We start from the raw sequence: 23,392 nt of genomic DNA, 5'->3' as shown, positions 1-23,392 counted from the left end.
GATCTCCAAAAAGTCTTGGACAATCATTCCAAGGTATTTAAGACTCCCAAAGGCCTCCCACCTATTCATGATCATGATCATGCTATTCATTTGATTCCAGGAATTATTCCTCCAAACATCAGACCTTACACATATCCCTATGCCCAAAAGAGTGAAATTGAATGTATGGTTGCATAAACACCAGAGGCTGGTATAATTCAACCTAGTCAAAGTTCTTTCTCTGCTCCAGTAGTATTGGTGCACAAGAAGGATGGATCATAATGTATGTGTTTGTATTATAGGGAGATCAACAAGCTCACTATTAAAGATAAATTTCCCATTCCTATCATTGATGAATTGTTCGAAAAATTACATGGATCAATTTAGTTCACCAAGATGGATCTTCAGTTGAAGACATTCTGAAAATAACATTCAAAGCTCATGAGGGTAATTATGAATTTTTGGTCATGCCTTTTGGCCTTACTAATGCACCTTCGACATTTCAAGTTTCTACGAATTACATTTTCAAACCCTTCCCTAGAAAATTTGTGTTAGTATATTTTTATGATATACTAATACATAGCACGTCTTGGAAGGATCATGTTCAACATGTTGATAGGGTGCTCAAATCATTGGACGAGAAACAATTTTATGAAAAACCTCCAAATGTTTCCTTGGAGTACAAGAGGTGGAATATTTGGGTCATACTGTATCTCACGAGGGTAATAAGGTAGATCATAACAAAATTAAATCCATTAAGGAATGGAAAATCCCCACAACCATAAAGAATCTTCAAGGATTTCACGGATTGACAGGGTATTATCACAAGTTTTTAAAGAATTATAAGAAAATAACAGCACCTCTAACAACACTACTGAAGAAAGATGCATTTTCATGGACTCTAGAAGTGACTAAGGCCTTTGAACATCTCAAAGAGGCAATGTGACAAGCATTAGTTTTAACTACGTCTGATTTCAGAAAAACCTTTATTGTGGAATGCGATGCCTTAGGAAATGGAATTGGTGTTGTTTTAATGCAAGAAGGAAGACCCATTGCTTTTGAAAGCCTTCGAATCAAAGGAAAGTATTTACACAAACCTATTTATGAGAAGGAAATGTTGGAAATACTACATGCACTAAAGCAATGGAGACCTTACCTAATGGGAAGACACTTCAAGGTAAAAACGGATCATGATAGTCTTAAATACTTTTTGGAACAAATATTCTCTTTAGAAGAGTAGCAAAAATGGGTCACAAACATGTTGTGTTATGACTTTGAAATAATCTACAAAAAAGGGAAGAAAAATGTTATTGCAAATGCAATGTCAAGAAAGAATGAGGATGTGGAAGCATTCCTTTGTGTCGTTTCTATTATCCCACCTGATTAGATAACCAGAGAAAGGGATGAATGGAAGAATGATGAAGAGGTGTGGGAACACATTCAAAAGTTGCAGCAAGATCCTAATACATATGATATATTAAGATGGAAAAATGATTCATTATGGTACAAAGATCACTTATATCTTTGTAAGAATTCCCAACTCAAGAAAAAAAATCTTTTGGAATTACACACCTCCCCCTTAGGAAAGCACTCAGGATTTTTGAAAACTTACCACAGGGTCAAGAAGAAATTTTTTTGGGATGTTCTTAAATCTGATATTCAAGAGTTTGTGGGAGAATGTTTGGTTTTCCAACAAAATAAAGTTGATACAATTAAGACCTCATCTAGTTACAACCTTTAGCCATTCCAAGTCAGCATTGGGAGGAGGTCTCAATGGATTTTAGCATAGGTTTACACAAGTATGAAGGAAAGAGTCTCATCATGGTGGTAGTTGATAGACTTACCAAGTATAAACAGTTTTGTGCATTATCTCATCCGTAAAAAACCAGTACAATTGCTACTGCATTTATGGAAACAATTCAAAATCTACATGGAAACACAAATATTATTATAAGTGATAGAGATCCCATTTTCACTGGAAATTTTTGGACAAAATTATTTTCTTGTCTTGGTACTCAACTAGCTCATAGATCATCTTATAATCCTCAATCGGATGGGAAAACTGAGATAGTGAACAAATGTTTAGAATGATATCTTCCTTTCTTTGTATCAGATAAACAAACACAATGGGTCAAGTGGTTACCTCTAGATGAATGTTGTTATAACACTTCCTTTCATACTTTAGCAAAAATTACCCCATTTATGGCACTTTATGGATATCATCCATCATCCATCACATCATATTTAATAGAAAATTCTAAGGTTCAAGTAGTGGAAGATCATATCAAGCATCAACAACAAGTTCTCCAACTCTTAAAGGATAATCTCACTCTGGTACATAATCGAATGAAACAACAGGAAAATTAGCATCATAGCGAAAGAATTTTTAATGTAGGTGAATGGATATTTTTACGCTTACAACCATACAAACAAATTTCCCTCAAGAAAGCTAAGAATGATAGTAAATTATCAACCAAGTACTATGATCCGTACAAGGTGTTGCAAAATATTGGTACTATGGCATACAAATTGGAGTTTCCTGCATCTTCCCGAGTACACCCAATTTTCCATGTTTCATGCTTAAATAAGGTTATCAGTGACAAGCTCCCAATCCAAACATTCTTTCCAAAACTTGATGAAGAAGGAAAAATCATATTTGGTCCTGAAGCAGTCATGGAAACAAGAACACTACATCTACGGAATCAATTAATTTTAGAGTATCTTATTAAGTGGAAGAACTTACCCGTTGAAGATTCCACATGGGAGGATGATAATTTTATACAGAAGCATCCGAAACTACTCAAGCATTGAGGACAATTTGATGGAGAGCGGAATGTTAGATCCCTATAATACTAGTGTATTCCCCTTATATCTATTAGTTTATCTCCCTATTGTTATTGTTGTGCCCATGTATCCCCCATGTTGTTATTGTTGTGCCCCATAGAAGCCCATTATTGTTATTGTTGTGCCCTTACATTATTATTGTTATGTAGGCTATGATTATATTGTGACCCCTTAGATTCCTATATATACCAAGGAGGTCATATCATTTGAATTATCGAATAATTATTCGTTTATGTAATGTAAAGGAGGTTTCCCCCTCGAAGAGGATAATTTTTAATTCATGGATCTATCTTTTCAATGAACTGGTTTCATAACATGAACTCATCCCAAATAAATATTTTCTCCAAAATGCCCTTGACATTCTTCACATATTCCCACCAAATGTCTGCTTTCCCTTTAAGGATGAATGTAGATATCTTGGCTTTCATGTTATTTGAGTAGTTATGCAATTTTAAGGATTTCTTCATCCCAAGCAACCATGCCTCTGCATCTTCTGACGTCTTCATCTCTCCATCAAATATAGGAGGCTTGACTTTCTTGAACTCCTTAAGAAAGTACTCAACCCTCCTATAAGGATGGTGAAGGTGATGATGATGATGACTCCTAGATGAGGAGATAGAATTATTCTCATACATATGAGTCCTCCTGTCTGGTGTATCTAGTGATCTTAGAACTCTGACTGTGTCCCCTCTATCCAACTTGTATTCGGACCGAGACCTTCTACCATATGCTCCATTAGTCTTCTCTTACTGCACTTGACTAATCCTCAACTATCCCTATCTTTGCAAGTCTGAAAATATTTGAAGAATCACTTCATTGACCTTTGATTTCTTTTCCTAAGATTTGAAGAAATGGATTTGACAACTTAAGACATTACTGACTTCCCTTAGGTGTTGCAGGACCTCCAGGAGCTATCTAACCCCTCCAAGTGTGCAACCCCTAAGTCAACTCTCCTTTTGACTGACCTGGGCTCTTAGTCGCTTTGATGATAAGGAAAGCCAATGGTTGAGACTCTCCAGTCACTCTCATATACCTGCTTTCCAAGGACTATGGACTTTTCTATCTAGTTTTGTGCCAACGACCCCAAATTGTGAGCCACTTTTTTAGGGCTAGGACTCATGCCTCTTCCCAGAACTCAATGAAACTTCCATAGCTGATGAACAAGGAATTGGCTTGACCCTTCCCAACCATGATAGGAATTCCGTCAAAAACATGTTAAACATACAACCTACAAGTCATGAATTCATATTTGAGCATATAGCTCTGAAACTTATCTGAGGTTTACCAAGAAGGACTAATTCCTTCTCACAATAGCTTTCATAACACCAATTAGGTCATGCCTTCATTAACCAAACATTCACCAATTAAAATGTGATAAGAACCATACTTAAATATGACTTATAACCATGCTTATAACCAACATATAACTAGATAGATAACAATGATAGAATAGTTATTAAAGCCACATAATAATAAGTACCTTTACTCATAAAGGAGAAGAGAAGCTTAGATATTTTTAACTATATGCAAAGCCAAATAAGTTAATGAATTCCACGTATCACCTGACCATAGATTGGACTTAAACAAATATTTCTTTCAGCCAATCACCCTCATGCCATATTCCAAGCACGAATGTGGGATCTCATGGGATAAAACAATACATGAAAAACCAAGGGAATCCAGAGGTTAAACCACCTCCACCCTCACAATACCGTGATCTCACCTAAACTAGTTTTGAGATCACAAACCAAACCTAGCTTTGATGCCTTAGTATTTGTTCATCATCCCTCGAGTAATTTTCCTGTCTCCACCCACTTGTTGAGGGCTTCCTAGAGAAAACCATCTCCACCCCCAACCTTGGGATTTTTCCAAGACCACCTCACCGAAATCCAAAACCATCTGACAATCCAAATATCAGCCAAAATGAACTCCATCACACTATGGCTATCCAGAAATGGCAAGGCAAGGCTAAAAACCAATGTCAAACCCAGTAAAACCCATGCCAATGACAACAAATAAATTGAATACACATGCATGTGCCATGCATGCTAAAACCAACTATGAAATCATACATGTAACCTGTTACTTGTAAGTATTCCCACTGAAGCCGCTTGATGCTTTCTTTCCTTTGTTTTCCTTGTCCTTCCTTTGCTTTCTTTATTTCTTCTCCTCTTGGTGCTTTTATCCTCTCTGAAACCAATTTCCAAAACTCAACTGACCAAAGACACAAATTGCTGTTATGATGTCATTTTATTGTTTATGACTCTAATTTCTTCATTTTCCCTCTATTTTCCTTCAATTTCCTCCTCACATGCAACCTGTGACCTTTCACCTTCCTTTTCTTCTAATTTCCTTTATTTTCATAATTAAAAATGCCGACAATGCTTTTTTTCCTTTTCAAAACATTTTCCATTGCCTTTTCCACTTTCCCCTTAGCCATTAATAAACAACAAGTAATTCCCACTAGGATACTTTTCCCAACATTCATCTTGGAATACATGTCCCATGACCTTGGCCTTATTTTGCCTTTATTAACTTTATTACATGAACTTTTAACTCTAGGCTATTACAGTGATTATATTTCCTTTTCCTTTCTTTAGTGCACAATGGATTCCCTGATTAGGTATAAATGGAAATCTCATCACTCTTATTTTTCTATCCATCTCAACTTACTTTGGTGTTCTTGATATGATGAATGATTATCAAGTCTTGATTTTTTAGCATGCTTTCAAGGATGATTTATTAAATGATAAGTGCAGAAATTGTTATGTGAGCTTGGTATATTCTTCTTTGAATACTTACCCATTGTAAGAACAAGTCTTAGATTGAATATTCATGAGTTCTTCTTCTGTCATTTATATTTTTCCTTACTGTGGAGATGATATAAGTCACTTTTTTATTAAAAATATTACCATAAACATTATCCACAAAAAAATGCTTTAAGGAAATGCACAGTGTTCATGCTTGTCATGCCCACATTTTGTTTCTTTAGGATGTCCTTGACTTTGAGGAACCAAAAAACTTCCTTGAATGAAAAATAACAAATATTTAATGACTATGAGGAGCCAACTAAGAGATGTAGGTGAGTAGCTTTCAGACTTCCAAAAAAATCCAGAAGAGATCCATCGGAGCATTTGTATGTAATAGTTAACTTCCACTACATACATGTAACATGTAATCAAGAACTTATTTTGAATGCTTTTGTCTTCTAATAGGTTGATAGGTTTGTAAAAAAATCCATCTAATCCATTTGAAGTAACCTTATCAATTGCCATTAAATGACTTGAACCCTCTTTTTAATTTTTGTTTGAAAAACTCAAATACAACATTTGATCAAAAGCTAGAATTTGGAGTTATGCTTTATGTCCAAATCAAATTCCAATTGTGATTTAACAATTAATTAATATCATCTTGCAAATTGAAACAATTTTTTAACTTGAACTTATGATTCCTATATAAGAGTGATACGTCATTTAGACTTTGAATGGTTTGATCAGTGTTTCACTTGTCAAGTTTTTCCAAGTCTCAATATGACACTTTAGCATTTCTATATGTTAGATAAACTATACTCATATTGCTATGAATATATAAACCTTTGCGAGTGTCAACAAAAATTAGGCTACCTATGTGGCAAAAGGTAACACCATGTTAAATGAGAGATTATGATATACACTGCAGGACATTTTCAATGCATCTGAATAAAACTATTCACGAAGTAACCAAAAGGATGAGTGCATTTAATAAACATTATTGCATAGAGTTAACAACATTAGGTTACACATAAACCCGAGCAAAAAATAAATTTCATATCTATGTCAAACATAGATTTTTTAGGTATTATTGATTTATAAGTTCTCAAGCACAGACATTTTTGGTATAAATTGTAGATTTATATCAAGCATAAATGTTTCAAGTAATATTGAGGTGCTATATTAAAAAGGCATACATTTTAGGTATCATTATAAGACATATGGAAAAAAACTTAAAAGTTACTCTAGAATTTGAATGAATAACTGGAAGGTACTTTTCTTTTAGGCTATAAAAAGTACATATTTTAAGGTGGCATAATAATGCCTTGTTGAATTGATTTTCCCCAAAGCAATTGTACTAATGCATATTAACTATTTCAAATTCTGGCACGAAGAACAAGGGCAACAATTATGTAATGAAAGTAAGGGGATATTATATATTTATTCATCATGGTTGTAAACTGATAAAACTGCATAGCCCTAACAATTGGACCAAGAAACAATTATGAGTTTATTACCTCCATTGTTGAAAGTGTTGCTTGTCTAATAAGGCTTCAATTAGAGCAGTAGCCACAATGCAGTGGAAGCAATGGAAAATCATTTGCAATTAGTTCTCAAAACATGCATTTCTATTCAAATGGGAAGAAAGTAAACAACCCTCACTTGAACATGTCTAGTCTCTCTCCAACAAAATGTTCATTATAATTTTGTGTCTTAGTGGAACTATACGAATAATTTCCTGGTAAATAACCTCAACTAATCTAGAATTTTATTCCAGCGTGTACACTAAAAGTTAAAAATACTAGTATTTTGGTCATTTTTTCAAATATGGTTGCAGTAAACAATGCCCTGGGTTGAAAATGTTGTGCTTCCTTTGGTGATTCCTCATGGATTACTTTTGGCATCCCTGGAAACAATTGAAATTTATTTATAGTATAGTCAATATTCTTGTTTATCTATGAATGTACCTTTTGTTTAGGATCAATTGGTGTTCTCTGATTGATGCATGTTTTTTTCAAACACCATGCTAGACCTTTTACTTTGTCTAATGACTGAGAGTTTTGGAAACTCAATTAAGGATTTACTATATTTAATATTTTATGCTTCCATTGCTAGACATGGAACACTTAATCTAACTTCCATATTATGTCCTAATATATGTTAAAACTTAGAATGGATTTTGCAATACTTTTCTAGGATTTTCTAGGTCAACATATAATCTAGATGTGAAAATCCTGACTAAGCAATACCCATCCTTTTTGCTACAAAAACAGGAAGAAACCTGCATTGTATACAACATCCTAGAAGTACTTGAGGTGTATCCTTCTATAATCATTACAATTGTAAGTCAAATTCTTTGCATTCATGGGTCTTATCTCTTTTTGGCCTGAATCACCACTTTCATTCATGTTTAAAGGTGAAGCCCCTGCACTCATAGTTAAAAGGAACATTCCTATAGGGCCATTTAGTGCAGGTAGTATAATCAATTATGTGAGGACATTCTTACACATTATGGAGGAGTATTCCTTTGTCCTCCCCATTACAGTCCATGGAACTGAATTTGTGAAAGTCTTAAACTTGTTTTTTTGGTTGGATACTGTAGGCTTTGTTACAGTCTGAAAATTGAGTTGCTCAAAATGGGTATGAAAGACATTTTTCTCTTCCCACTTTTGCTAATTTGAGGAGTCATAATAGACCAGATTTCTTTCATTTTTGTTTCTCAGAGTTATAGGGCTTTGAATTACATTAATACCATTGAGTTGGTCAATAAGAGAGATTAATTAGGTTTAAAATTAAAAATACTTGTTTCTATATTTTTTGTCTGTATTGGTAACTTAATGGTGATCAATTATGATGGAAAGAGTTCCTTTTTACATCTCTACATATAAATCTGGTCCAGAGTAGTCTTTGTCCCCCGTCCTCCCTCTACATGATGATATACCCATGTTTAGTTCTTTTTAGGGTTTACCTCTTTCTACTTGACAATCTCAACATATAATAAATAATGTATGACAACTTAGGAGTAAATTTATTGAGGATTTCAAGTAGATCCTTCTTTATTGGTAAGATGGTAAGTAATGAGTGCTTGCGTTGATAGAGAGATTGGTGTAAATTTATTAGGTGTAATTTCTTATGCATTAAAATATTTTATGTATTTTGTCTTTCTTGTCATGTTGATTGATTTTTATTCCTTTCCATATGTCAAAAGTTTTAACATGACGAATGTAGGTAAGTCATCCAATATTTTTTCAGCTACCACATCCCAAGATGTTTCCTTTGTGCAAGTGGAAGTAGTTATTTTTGTGTGCCATTGTTTGGACAATATCATGTCACATGCAAATCCATTCCACAGTTACTATGTGGCTCTTGTTGTTCCATCCCATCAAACCCTTGAAATTTTGGCTAAGAAAGAAGGAATTGTTTACAAGGATTTTTCTTACATGTGTTAGAATAGTGAACCATTTAAAGAAGTTCAGAGATCAATTTTACAGGTCTATTATGGTGTCCACCACTTCTTCTTCATTATACATTTGTATTAATATTAGCTCTAGTTTTTCTATAGTACTCATAATATCTTTCAATTCATATTTTCTATGGCACATGAAACATGCTCTCTAGTATAATAATGCAAGATTTTCTTTGTCAAAGAAAGTAATAAAAGGTTGCATGGAGAAATTTCATGAAAAATGATGGAATTGTGGCTTTTAATAGCAACTTGTTGACCAATTAATAGAAAATCATTTTATTTTCATTGATAATGGAAAGAAGAAAAAGTATATATTAAGACTAGTAGGTTGATCGTAAGAGAGTATTAATTCCTATGAATTGTGGCAAATATGGTTGAGTGTTAGGATCCAGAGATATTTGGGTTTTCTTGGTTTTTGAAACATATATTTTTCAAGATGTAAATGAATATGAAATAAGAAAATCAAGTGGGTACATTTGGTTAGATACATTGAAAGGGGGTGTAAATGACATAATTTTAGAAACAATTCAAAAATGTCACTTGTTTGGCACAGATGCCATTTTTGGCATGGGTATGTGGAGATAGCATGTAGAAAAGGATACTATGGATTACCTCTAGTTAAGGATGGTCTTATTTTTATTTTTTGGACTCACAAAGGAGAGGCAAGGCCAAGATGAAACCAATCAAGCATTATGTTACTAGGAGGTTTACTTCCTCTGGACCCTAAGGATCATGGCATACTGGTGCAAGTTATCCATCCACATACATGGATAACCATAGGAGAGATTTTTTCTTCTATGATGCAATTTTCCAATCAATTTTCATACATTATTTATTATACATTTTCTTTGTCTTTCCATTTGTTTTCACAAGTTATCTACAACTTGAGCTTTTTAGCATGTAAGTTAGTTGGCATGATTGTGCCCAGATTTTCTTGAAGGTTGAATACTAAGTTCCTAAGGTGTTTTTTTTCTATGATGACATTTTATTTGCTTTGCTTATACAGGTCATATGGCTACATAGTGGCCACTATTACCCAACTATAGAAAATTTGTTTGATTTTCTTGCTTTTCTGGGTGGGAAATGGCATTGACATTGTTGATGTTGAGGTATATGTCTTATAAATCCTTTACATTCTACTTTAGTTTATATTCTAGTGTTTATCATCTTTCATGTATTATATTCTTCATTGTATCTTCTTTCATTTTTAGAAGAGGAACTCATTATTGATGGTAATAAGAAAGAATTGAAGAAAGAGGAGAACAATAGCAATGGAGCGAAAAATGCAAAAAGAGAGAGAGAGAACTAGAGAACCAGTCCAATGATACCTTTAAATCCAATATCTTGCATGAGACACACATATACAAGCTGATGGTCAAGTCTTTAGAGTTGGTGAATTCATTTGCAATGGTTGGAAACACAAGGACAATGTTTTGAAGTGATGAAACAATATTTCATGTGTAAATTGTAGTCCAACCAATATTAAGTTGGAAACTCATATTGTAATACTTGACATTTCATATAATATAATTTATGTGGTTGAAATTATTTATAGTTTTACTTGATGTTATTTAGTATTTTAATTAACATATATAACTTTTTGTTTTCATATTAGATGAACATGCACATTGTATGCCATTTTTTTAATTTATTCATGTTGGGCGCGGGATCCCCTAAGGGAATTTTTAGGGCTTAAAGCCCATATTTTGGTCCAATTTTTGTAATCCTAATGTAAATACTCCGCATTTTGTGGTTGCGGAGCGTGTAGATGTTAAAGAGACATAGGGTTGTCCGCCCTTATTTTGATAATGTAATGTCAACTGTAGAAGATCTGATTGTATAAATAGAGCGAAGCTCTAAGTAGTTAAAAAAATAAGGACGTGACAAAGAAATGGAATGATGTATGAGAAATATCTCTGAAGTAGAAGTCTAAGTTTTGGGTCATAACATAGGTAAAGGCTTTGCAGTGGAGTGCGCAAAGGCCTAAACGTCCGCAGCTGAGTGCGTCGACCACTGCAGCTAAGTGCACATGGTGAGTCGAGTTTGTAATCGTCTGGAAGTATCAATAAAGAGAAGTATTTTATAATTTATGTGTCTTTATTTCCTGTTTATGCATATGTTATAGTGGGTATGAATTTCACTTCTAATGCTTATATGATGCGTGAATGTGTATAATTGTATTGGTTAAGTAAACGCAAGTAAGAACATCTGTTTGGGTGAAGCTAACTAAGATATGTTAATAAGATAAGTAAGGTACTTAGCTTAGTTTGAGAGATAGCATAGTTCGCTGCCCTAGCAGTGCGAAAATATATGAACTCCTAGTTAGGGCTACGCGAAAGCCGATTACAACCTTTCGCGAAGGTACTGAAGGGTAGAGCAGAGGGATAAGAAACCTGCGCGAGGGCAGGTATAGTTGGAATAAACTGACATCACAACCATCTCAAGGGTGCAGAAACTTGGTTCCAGCATCCCCCCATATTGCTTTGGGTGTGACATCAGTCCATGCTCTGTGGGCTAATGCCGAAAGGGCCAGTAGTGTAAGGATTTGTTTGGCTAACTAACGTTGAACCTGGGTCAGGCCCCCCATAAGCTAACAAATGGTTCCGTTGCCAGGACCGGAATCTGCACGAGATATGTGTGATGTTGTATCGCTGGAATCCAACTAAGAAAGAAATCGAAGGCTGGTTGGACATAAGGATTCACGAGTTCGCGGCACAAGAGAATAGAAACCTGCGACTATCAAAAGAACAGTGGTTGGACCAATACCTGTATATGGAGATCCATGAAATATTTTTCACCTCTTTCCCTACTGAGCTATACAAGTGGATCGCGAAGCTAGCAGATAGCCAAGGAAGGTGGAAACTTGACAGTCTTATTATGTGGACCCCAAAGCTAGTGCGAAGGTTGGAAGCATCAGGGGATAAGATCGCGCATGCCATTGATCATTGGCTCAATCACATTATAGGAGGATTTGTTATTGAGTTCGCGGTTGACACCTCAGTCAACTATAGCGAGGCAGAGCAACTCTTTTTCAAAGGACCGCAAGGTATGTACATAAAATTTCTGAATACTTGGATTAAAATGTTGTTGTGTGAAAAATAGGTTATGCAGTTACCTTGATGTTTGGGACTACGCGAAGTGGAAAAAGTTACAAAAACAAAGGAAATAAGGGTTCGGAGTATAGCCCCTTGATTTCACCACCGCAAAGGGACAAAGAAGGGATAGTGAAGGTCTCTCCATGAAGTGCTATTCAATTGATAAGACAGGGATTTCTGCAAATACAACCTCTGCCCACACCACCTCCATCTTCACCACCATCACTTCCAACTTTGTCGTACCACCTCCACCACCACCGTGATTCAGTATGGCAAGGATAGTGAAGTTTCATTTGTTCAAAGGCTTCGGAAATGAGGACTGGTACCAATTCTAGTTCGTTGTGAGGGCTATATGGGAAGCTCAATGTGTTATAGATGATAACATAAAGAAGAAAAAATTGGTTAGTGATTTGCAATATCACAGGTTAACCTGGTATATTAAGTATTCCAGTGATAACCTGAATGCTAGAGTAGCGGACATCCAAGCAGCACTGAATAGGGAATTTAGTAGGCCTAAATCTGAAGCGCAATCAATTGTGGGATTCAAAGAGATCGTGATGCTACTAGTAGAGACGCCTTGGGAACTAGATCAAAGGCTGAAATGTATGATCTGCAAAGCCAACATGAATTTGAAATATGGACAACATCGCGAGTGGTTTGTGGCTTCGCTACTACCACATTTAAGGAGTGCGCTATCGCAGCAGAAGATAACAACTCAGGCAGAGGCCTTGGAGATTGCCATGAGATTACATGAGACCCCAATGCAGGATCCTAATCTAGGAGTTCATCATATCCACGAGTAGCTGAAGAATATGTGCCTTGAGATGCAAAGCTTGAAGCAGGATAGGACGGTTCAGCAAGAGGTATGCGAAGAAGTATGGTGCATGAAATGAAAAAGTCAGGGTCATGACAAAGACCACTACCCGGTCTTTACAAATTACCTTACAGGAGGAGGATTGATGCCTTTAAGGCCGAAAGCTCAAGCAGGACCTAGCGCGGCGCCTGCTTTGTGGTGCGCTATCTGTCAAATAGTCAGAAAACATGCTACAGATAATTGGCACTTGTTACAGAAGTATACGCAAACCCCACAACAGTTTTTCTGCAACTTTTGTAGATTGGTGGGACATGGTGAGCATACCTGTAGGAGCTATGAATTGATGATGGATAGAATGCCTGCCTATAGGGTTCAGGTCGAAACGCAGCCCCTTGACCAGAATGCAGGGATGGTGCGGACAGGATTTCAGGGGCGCAAATAATGCCGAGGCGAAGGAGGACCTGCTAGAGGTCACAGATAGTTGATTTGCTATAATTGCGAAGGGCTAGGACACTATGCCCATGATTTCATTAATCCAACGTGCTCTTCGTGTAAGTATTACACATTGTTTGATCATGAAACAAAATATTGTCCTACACTGATAGCCAGGATACTTAAAAAAGGAGAGCTACCACCTCCACCGACTCAAAACCTACAGATGATGAGGTCTGAGCCACACGAGGAAGATCTGAACATAAATATAATGCTCCGAAGTGGCATCGCGACGGGAGATGAAAAAGGGAAACAACAGGAAGACAGTACATGGGTTCATAAAGCCCTGACGAAAGAGGCCGAGTTCGATTTGGAGCACGCTTGGGAAATCTTCATGGAAGCTAAGAAGAGCTTCACTGAGGCCTCCACTTCAGGAAGCAAAGATAAACTAGAGCTGGAGATGGACCCATTCATGCTCACAACTTTCTTGGAAACCTGTATGAAGTTATTGCACAATAGTAAGGCTGTAAAAGGGTTACACGAACTTATCAATAGATGTGTTGGGACCACGCCAGGTGAACTGCGCATAGTCCGCAAGATCGAAAAGCATAAGACAAGGACGGGATGTAAAATGAGACTCACCACACAATCAAAGAATACGAAATGGATAAAGTCATTCTGGATTTTGGATCAGATGCGAATGTTCTACCGAAACAAAGATGGAAGCGAATGGGGAGACCTGCATTGTAATGGTCTCCGATTTAGTTGAGAATGGTGAACCAATAGAAAATAATACCCATGGGGTGGCTACAGGGAGTGACCATGGATATTGAGAAAGCGAGCGCACTGGCAGATTTTGAAGTAATAGAGATTGTCGATGAAAACAATCCCTACCCCTCGCTCTTGGGAATTGACTAGGCTACTGACATGAATAGGGTAAGCAATCTGTAGAAGCAAAAGATGATCTTTGAGAAGAAGTCAGTACGCGTAATAATACCCCTGGACCCTGTTGAAGGATCGTGTTGTACGAAGCCGGTTCGCGACTATGAGAGTGATGATGACTTGGACAACATCTATAAGATAACAGCGTGAGACCAAGAATGGGTGAATCCCACCATGGATGGGTGGATTACATAGGAGCGTGCAAGCTCCTACACTTCGGATTCCGACAAGGAAATAGAACACTGGCAGAATCGGTTACATGAAGTAACTACGCTGAATTGCAATATGATGACCAGGTCACTGTGCGGCGTATCATCGGAGGTAAGAAATCTACATATTTATGATGGCCTAACTGAGGTAGATATCTTTTTGGATACATTTGAAAGGGAGGTGCCAGAAAAACAACAATTCCAGGCCTTGGACTGGGCATTGCGTGCTACACCCACAAGATGGTGGGGTACGCACAAGGGGAGTTTTGATGATTGGCACGAATGTAGGAAAATGATGCAAACACAATTTGGGAAGCCTAAGATGTGACTAACAGATAAGTACGATGGGAAGAATGATCCGTGCGCTTATCTAGCCAAGTGGACACAGGCTTATGGAGAAAAGCCACAACCTAAGTGGGTTCACCTATTCTGTCATACCCTAGATGTCATCCCAATGAATTGGTATGTAGAAATAGAGCTTTGCCATGGGATAGGTGAATGGGATATCGTGTGCGAAGGATTCATGATGACATTTAGTTTTGAGGACGGGTTTGACGGTATTGAGGAAGCACTACAAGAGGTGAGAGTAGCCATCTTTAGGATACCGCAGGATCTTTTGGACCTACCGCAGCTTGAATAGGCTACTCAGTTGAGTCACGTGCTGGAATGTTATAATGTAACTACTGAAGAAGAGGACAAGGATCCACAGAATATTAACATTCCAGAGACAGAAGGCCACTGTGAGGTTCAGGGACCACAGATTGAGAACCATGATATAACCACGCCAGTGAAAACTAGACAAGTGAACATTGGTACAGAGGCAGACCCCAAGTTCGTGAAGATCAAAGACTACTGGGACAACGCGACTATGGATAAGGTCGTTGAATTACTCCACAAATATCAAGACTTATTCCGTACCAAGTTTACGGATTTGAAAGGAACGATTGGAGACCTGGGTGTTAGGATATTCCAACACATAGGAAATAGTTATGTATAACTTGGTCTAGTGTAGAGTTAGGTAAAGTGTGTTTCTTTACTATGTACTTTTGTAACTTACAATCCGATGGTCACGATATGTAGTGATGCGACAATTCATTCTCTCCTCGGTATTACCGACACTTGATCCATGGCTTAACACCCAATTAGTCCATGATATCTATTTAAAGAGCATGGAGGGTCATTTGTAGGGTAACCGTTCATGAGAGAAGCTTATGTACTTTTTCATTCTTTTATTAATAAATTTCCTGAAGTGGCCGTGTTGGCTCAGGCCGTGGACTGTTTCCCTCTTTGAGGGTTTTAACAACGTCAACAACACTAGTGTATTGATCTGTGATGTATTTGTGAGCGGTGTCCTTTCGTGTTCTGTCTGAGGAACTTACCCTGTAAATTCCTACATGGTATTAGAGCTATTTGAGGGCCGCGTTCATTGGTGATCCAAATCTGAAGTCGGTAGAACTGCATCTAACTGTCGTTTCCTAGATCTACTGTTACTAACTGCTTTCAGGCTTAGAGGACTACTCTATTGTGTTAGGAGCATCTATTCCAGTGAGGAACCCCTTTCATTTGACGTGAAAAAGATTTCGGTAGCCCTAGCTACGTCATTTTTAAGATCTGGAGGTATACAGTGTTTATTTGCAGTTTTTAGTTATTTTCTCTTTGTCTATTTCGATTTATTTAGCTCTTTATTTTTTTTATTACCGGATCTATACCTTTCATTTCTACGTATGCTCTTTGCCCCACGACTCTGTGCGATATGGGAAAATAAAAAATGGAAAGGAAGGATTTTTCTCATGTGTATGCTCTTTTCCGTCGCGCCTTAGTGTGATCTCGAAAAATCAGAAACATTGAGGAAAATATTTAGTTTCTAGCTAACTTCAAGCCATAAGGTTTTTTTTTTTTTGTATGTCTGTGTTGGGTTTTGTGCTTTTTGTTTTGTAGGAAAAAAAGAGCTTTCTCAAGTAAGCACACACCCCAAAGCTTCAGTGACTAAAAAAAAAAACCTTCCCCTTCCTCTTTTCCAAAACTTACCAACCTTTTAATCTAGCTCACTTGGTCCAAAGCTACTTTATGAGAATAGAGGTCTTGAGTTCAAGTCTTTATTTTTGTTGAGATAATTAGATTAAGTTTGGAAAGGGGGCAAATTTTTTTTAAATATAACATTATCATTCATTTTCGTACATTCCCGCACTTCGTCAGCATCTTCAACAATGTTTCTTCAAATGCCATAACTTCTTCATCCAGAAGCCACTTTCAGAGCCATTTTTTTGAATCAGCCTAATTTTTCGATATCTTTCCATTGGAACACTTAGTTTTAGCATCTATAGCTTCAGTTTCTGTTAAAATGGAAAGCCCATGCTAAGTTATTCTTGACAGCACCAACTACTTCCAATGGTGGTCCTAGAAGTAAAGGTCTTTACAGAATAGCCTCAGGCCAAGAAACCAAATTGAAATATGAAAATAAGGTAGCCAATGGGAAAACAAGCAATATCAAGCACGTGGGTTGATAGGGATGTCTATTTCTCTAGACCTTAGATTCCATATCGCATAACTTGATACTCCTAATGAAGCAATGAAATAGATCACTAAAGTTTTTGGAATTAAAAATGAACTTAGAGCCCATCAACTCGAAAATGAGTTGCTTACATTGGACCCCAATAATTTTTCTTCCATTGAATATTTTTCATCCAAATTCAAAACCCTTAGACTTCTCTTGGAAGGTGTTAAGGTTAAGAAAGAAGATGGTAACCTTATCTATTCCATTCTTACTAAGTTGGGACCAGCCTACTCTGTGTTTGTTTCCACCTTCCATTCTACAAGAGAAGCCTTCATTTCTCAAGGACAAGACTACAAGTCCCCTTCCTTTGATGCCTTTTGTGATTCTTTAATAAGGGAAAAAGAAAAACTCTTACATCTTGGTCTTCTTAATCTTGGAAACTCTTCTAAGAAAGCCTTAGCCACCCAGCAGCAACCAAATTCAAAGAATCCTAAGAAGCCGTATCCTAAAAAGAATGGTCCTAAACCAAACAAGGGTCCTAAGCCATTTCAGTCTCAAAATGAAAAATCATTTCAACAAAATGATAATGCAAATAAAAACAAAGGGAAGAAGATTGTTAGACATTGCCACTTTTGTAATCGAGATGGCCACATAGAATCCAAATGCTTTAAGAAGATGGAAGCCTTGGAAGCAGCAATGAAGAAGCATAACATCCATTTGGAGCACTCAACAACATCAACTTCATCTTCAGGAATAACACTTTCTAGGTTGTCAAGCATCTCGGTCTAGATATGCACTAAATGTATCTTCTTCTTCTCACTCTCATGAGTGGCTCGTTGATTCTGGAGCTTCTTATCACATGGCCAAAAACAAAGCCATGTTTTCTTCTTTAAAGGATTGTAACACCAAAAATATATATGTCGGTGATGATAGATCTCTTAGTGTTGTAGGGACTGGAACTGTTCAGATAGACAATGGTCAATTCAATGATGTATTATGTGTTCCAACCTTATCCTACAACCTTCTATCTGTATATCAGATAACTCATTCAGGTGAAGGTAAAATCGTTGAATTTTCACCTCACGATGTTGTAATTAAGGACCTAAGAGATCCTAGACAGATTTTAGCTACTAGCATTACTGATGATTCTACAAGGTTGTATAAGTTTAACAACTTTGGGTCATCAAATCTTCCCTCGGTATTTGTTGCTCATAATGATGAAGTGAACAAACTTTGGCATGAGCGATTTGGTCACTTAAACTATCTCTCCCTTCAGAATCTATGTAAAGAAAATATGGTGACAGGTCTTCTAATGGTATCTTGAAGAGATGGTGTTTGTTCTAGATGTGTACTTGGAAAACATATTCGGGATAGTTTTGAAAAACGTGCCTCTTGGCACGCCTCAGCCCCTTTATAGCTTGTGCATAGTGATTTATGTGGTCCACTTCCATTTGTTTCATTCTCTGGCTACAAGTATTTCTTAACTTTCATTGATGATTTCTCCAGACGCACTTGGGTATACTTCTTAAAACTCAAGAGTGAAGTATTTAACATGTTCTTGGCCTTTAAGGCCTTTGTTGAAAAACAATCTGGACATCAAATTATTAAGCTAAGATTTGATAATGGCAGAGAATATGTTAACAACAAATTCATCAACTTTTGCACTAAGAATGGAATTCAAATGCAACATACTGTTCCATATACTCCACAACAAAATGGTGTAGCTGAAAGGAAGAATCGCACCTTAAAGGAAATGGCTAATTGTATGCTTCAATCTAAAGGACTTAGTCTTAATTTTTGGGCAGAAGCAATTAACTATGCAAATTACATAATAAATCGCACTCCTACTAAGGTTTTAAAGTATATCGCTCCAGAAGAAGCATGGAGCTCAATTAAAACAGATGTAAGTCACTTTCATGTTTTTGGAAGTGAAGCATGGGTCCATATTCCAGATGAGAAACATAAAGCTTTAGAACCTAAGAGTGAAAAATGTATTTTTGTTGGATATTCTGAAGATGTCAAAGGATACAGACTTATTCCACTTCAGTCCAAAAATGTTATCATTAGAAGAGATGTAAAGTTTGCTGAAAATATTTCGGCCTACGAGCCTAGTTCAGCGGATGTGCCACCTCTCTCTATCCCTTCTACTTCTGAAAATATTTCTTCTTCAGATGATGACAGCAAGGATGACAATCAGCCCCCACCTTCTCAGGATCCTCCTTCAGCTCCTTAGCTTCCAAAATGGGTCTATGCTACTCAGGACGCAGCAGGTGCTCTTGCTGGTGATCCTACAGATTAGCGACGTACACATTCTCAGTTCGATAGAGCCTCTTCTTTACTAGCTCAAGCTTCAGCTAATTATGATCCTGACACCTTTGCAGAAGCTTCAGGCCATCCATATTGGGACACAGCTATGAATGAAGAATATTGTTCATTATTAGAAAATGATACATGGGATCTTGTTCCCCTTCCAAAGGGACGAAAACTTGTTAGATGCAAATGGGTTTACAGAACCAAGTATGGACCAGATGGAAAAGTTGATAAACATAAAGCTCGTCTTGTTGCTAAGGGTTTTTCACAAGTTGAAGGAATTGACTATACTGAAACCTTCTCCCCTATTGCCAAAATGAACTCTATCCACCTTGTTCTTTCCCTTGCTGCCTCTTTCAAATGGGAAGTCCATCAGATGGATGTTAAATCTGCCTTCTTGCATGAGGACTTGCATGAAGAAATATATATGCAACAACCTAGTCGCTTTATACAAATAGATTCCAGCCTTGTATGTCAGCTTAAGAAATCCCTTTATGGTCTCAAGCAATCCCCTTGGGCTTGGTATGCCAAAATGGATAGCTTTCTTTTAGAAACTGGATTTTCTAGGTGTCATTCTGACAATACTGTCTACACCAAGAAAGTGGGCAAGTCTCTTATCATTCTTGTTCTTTATGTTGATGATCTTATCCTTACTAGTAGTGATCCCAACCTTATAAACCATGTGAAGTCCAGCCTTAAAAAGAAGTTTGAAATGACAAACTTAGGACACTTGCATTATTTTCTTGGTCTTCAAGTCTTGCAATCCAAGGAAGGTATTTCCCTTTCCCAGTCCAAGTATGCATGTGATCTTCTACGCCATTTTCACATGGAAGATTGTAAGCTAGCCCCTTTTCCATTTTAGTTTGGAGCCAAACTTTCAGTCACTTGTACTTCCCCTGAAGTTGATGCTACCTTATACCGTCAACTTGTAGGAAAACTTTTGTATCTGACCCATACTCATCCTGACCTTTCCTTTGCTGTTGGCCTTATTGCTTGGTTTATGCAAAACCCACATGAAAGTCATTGGAAAGCATCTAAAAGAATACTTCATTATGTTCGAGGTACAGTTCAGTTTGGAATTCATTACAGTGCAGAAGCATCTCCTCTATTGGTTGGTTTCACTGATTCTGATTGGGCTGGTGACCCTGATGATTGGAAGTCTACTGCAAGTTATGTGTTCACTCTTGGTTCACGACCTATTACATGGTCTTGCAAGAAACAAAGTTCCATTTCTCTTGCTTTAGTAGAAGTAGAGTATTGTGGTGCCATAGAAGCTAGTAAGGAAGCCCTGTGGCTTCATCAGATCCTATCAGAGTTGGGCTTTCAGCAGCAGCATCCGACTACACTTTGGTGTGATAATCAAAGTGCCATTCAACTATGCAAAGATCCAGTCCAACATCAGTGCAACAAACACATTGAACTGCACATGCACTTCATCAAAAAGATCATTCACGACCATGTTCTTGAAGTGAAATATTGTTCAACAGATGATCAAGTTGCAAACATCTTTACAAAGGCTCTCACAGAGGTGAACTTTACTAAACTTCGATTTATGGTTGGAGTTCAGGAAGTTGTCACTAAGGGGGTTAGGATCTAATGCCTCCTTCCTTCTCCTATTGTGTCATATTTGTATATCCTTCAATCCTATCCCAAGTTGTTCTTAAGGGGGGATGTTAGGATATTCCGACACATAGGAAATAATTAAGTATAACTTGGTCTAGTGTAGAGTTAGGTAAAGTGTGTTTCTTTACTATGTACTTTTGTAACTTGCAATCCGACAGTCACAATATGTAGTGATCCGACGGTTCATTCTCTGCTCGATATTACTAACACTTGATCCGTGGCTTAATACCCTATTGGTCCATGATCTCTATTTAAAGAGCATGGAGGGTCATTTGTAGGGTAACCGTTCATGAGAGAATCTTATGTAAATTTTCATTCTTTTATTAATAAATTTCCTGAAGTGGCCGCATTGGCTCAGGTCGTGGACTGTTTCCCTCTTTGAGGGTTTTAACCACGTCAACAATATTGGTGTATTGATCTGTGATTAGTTTGTGAGCGGTGTCATTTGGTGTTCTGTCTGAGGAACTTACCCTATAAATTCCTACAGTGGGAGTGATGAATATCACACTAAAGCCCGACTCAAAGCCAGTTAAGTAGAGGCCTTACCACCTATATCCAAAATACAAGGAAAAGGTTCGCTTAGAGCTAGAAAAAATGCTAGCAGCAGGCATCATTGAGCCTGTGGAAGAGTTTGATTGGGTAAGCCCAATGGTGGTGCAAGAGAAGAAGCAAAAGGATGAGATAAGGATATGCGTGGATCTTAGAAAGCTGAATGATGCCTGTGTGCATGATCCTTTCCCAAATCCATTCACAGATGAAGTGTTGGACAATGTAGGTGGCTAGGAAGCATACTCCTTCACTGATGGGTTCTCTGGGTACCACCAAATTAAAATTGCACCAGAGGATAGGAGAAAGACAACCTTCATGACTGAGTGGGGTTGCTTTCAATATATTATAATGTCGTTTGGGTTGAAGAATGCGCCTGCTATCTTTTCGCGCATGGTTGTTGCGACATTCAAGGAATTTATTCATAAGTTCCTGGAGGTCTATTTTGATGATTGGACTGTATTTAGACTGGTTAAGCGCCATGTACCTGCTAAAGATACCAAATCATGCTCAACCTCAAGAAGTGTCTGTTTTGCATTCCTTTTGCGAACCTATTAGGGATGTGGTTTGCAAACAAGGGCTGATGGTAGACCGCGCGAAGATCGCGGTGATTTTGAACTTGGAAGGGTCGAGAACTATGAAATAGTTGCGCATTACTCTGGGGAATACGGGATATTACAACAAGTTTATCAAAGGCTATGCCCAGATCACCACGCTGATGGAAAAGTTATTGAAGAAGGATGTCTCGTTCTGCTGGAATGATGACTGTAAGAAAATCTTGGATATATTGAAGGAAAATATGGTTAACGCGCTGATTCTAGTCTTCTTGGACTAGAAGAAAGAATTTCATGTACATGTTGACACGTCATTTATAGAGCTCGGAGTAGTATCAACCCAGGATGGTGAAGAAGGCTTGGACCACCCTATTGCACTTGCAAGCCGTAGATTATCCATAGTAGAAAAGAACTATTCCACCACTGAACGCAAGGGGCTAGCTATGGTGTATATGCTCCAGATGTATCGACACTACTTGCTACGAGGTCACTTTAAGATGTATACGGATCACTCCACGCTAAAGTACCTTGTCAATAAGCCTCTGTTGGTGGGGTGCATTTGAAGATGGCTATTATTGTTCTAGAAATACGATTTTGAAGTTGTTGTGAAGCCTGGACGATTAAACGTGGGACCAGACCACCTGTCGCACATTGAGACAGGGGAGGAACCCACTAATTTGGAGGAAGGATTACCTGACATGCAACTTTCTGTTGTGCACATTGTGGATGGACATTTCAAGGATACAATGCATTTCCTAACAACTAGAACTGCACCGGAAGGATACTCTATCCAAAAAAATAAGGAATTAGTGGTGCGCGCGGCAGATTTTTCTGTCATTGCTGGGAATCTATACAAGATGGGGAATGATGAAATACTGTGAAGGTATTTCCTTGACTTTGAACGAAGCAGCATCCTCGCAGATGCTCATGGGGACGTCCTGGTAGACACTCATGGGGGCGTCGCGGGAGGACATTGCGTAGGGAGAGAAACCGCGCAGAAGATTCTACGCACAAGGTTGTGCTCGCCAACCCTTCATCAGGATTCAAAAGAATACTGCAAGGCGTGCGATGTATGTCAAAGAACAGGTAGGCCATCTTGGAGGGATGAAATGCCTTTGAATCTAGAAATGACGTGGCAACCTTTCAAAAAGTGGGCAATAGATTTTGTAGGACCTATTCAGCCCCAAGGAAAGACAGGCTCGAGGTACATTATCACTGCGATGTAGTACTTGACTCGTTGGGTAGAAGCACAGTCAGTGAAGGATTTCACAGGCACGACTACCACAAAGTTTATATTTGAACATGTACTGATGTGATTTGGATGCCCAAAGATC

Source organism: Pinus tabuliformis, chromosome 7 (genome assembly GCF_031772625.1).
Source record: "Pinus tabuliformis cultivar Carrire ecotype Pingquan chromosome 7, CPIR1, whole genome shotgun sequence".
Lineage (NCBI taxonomy): Eukaryota > Viridiplantae > Streptophyta > Pinopsida > Pinales > Pinaceae > Pinus > Pinus tabuliformis.
Note: the sequence above shows the minus strand (reverse complement) of the source record.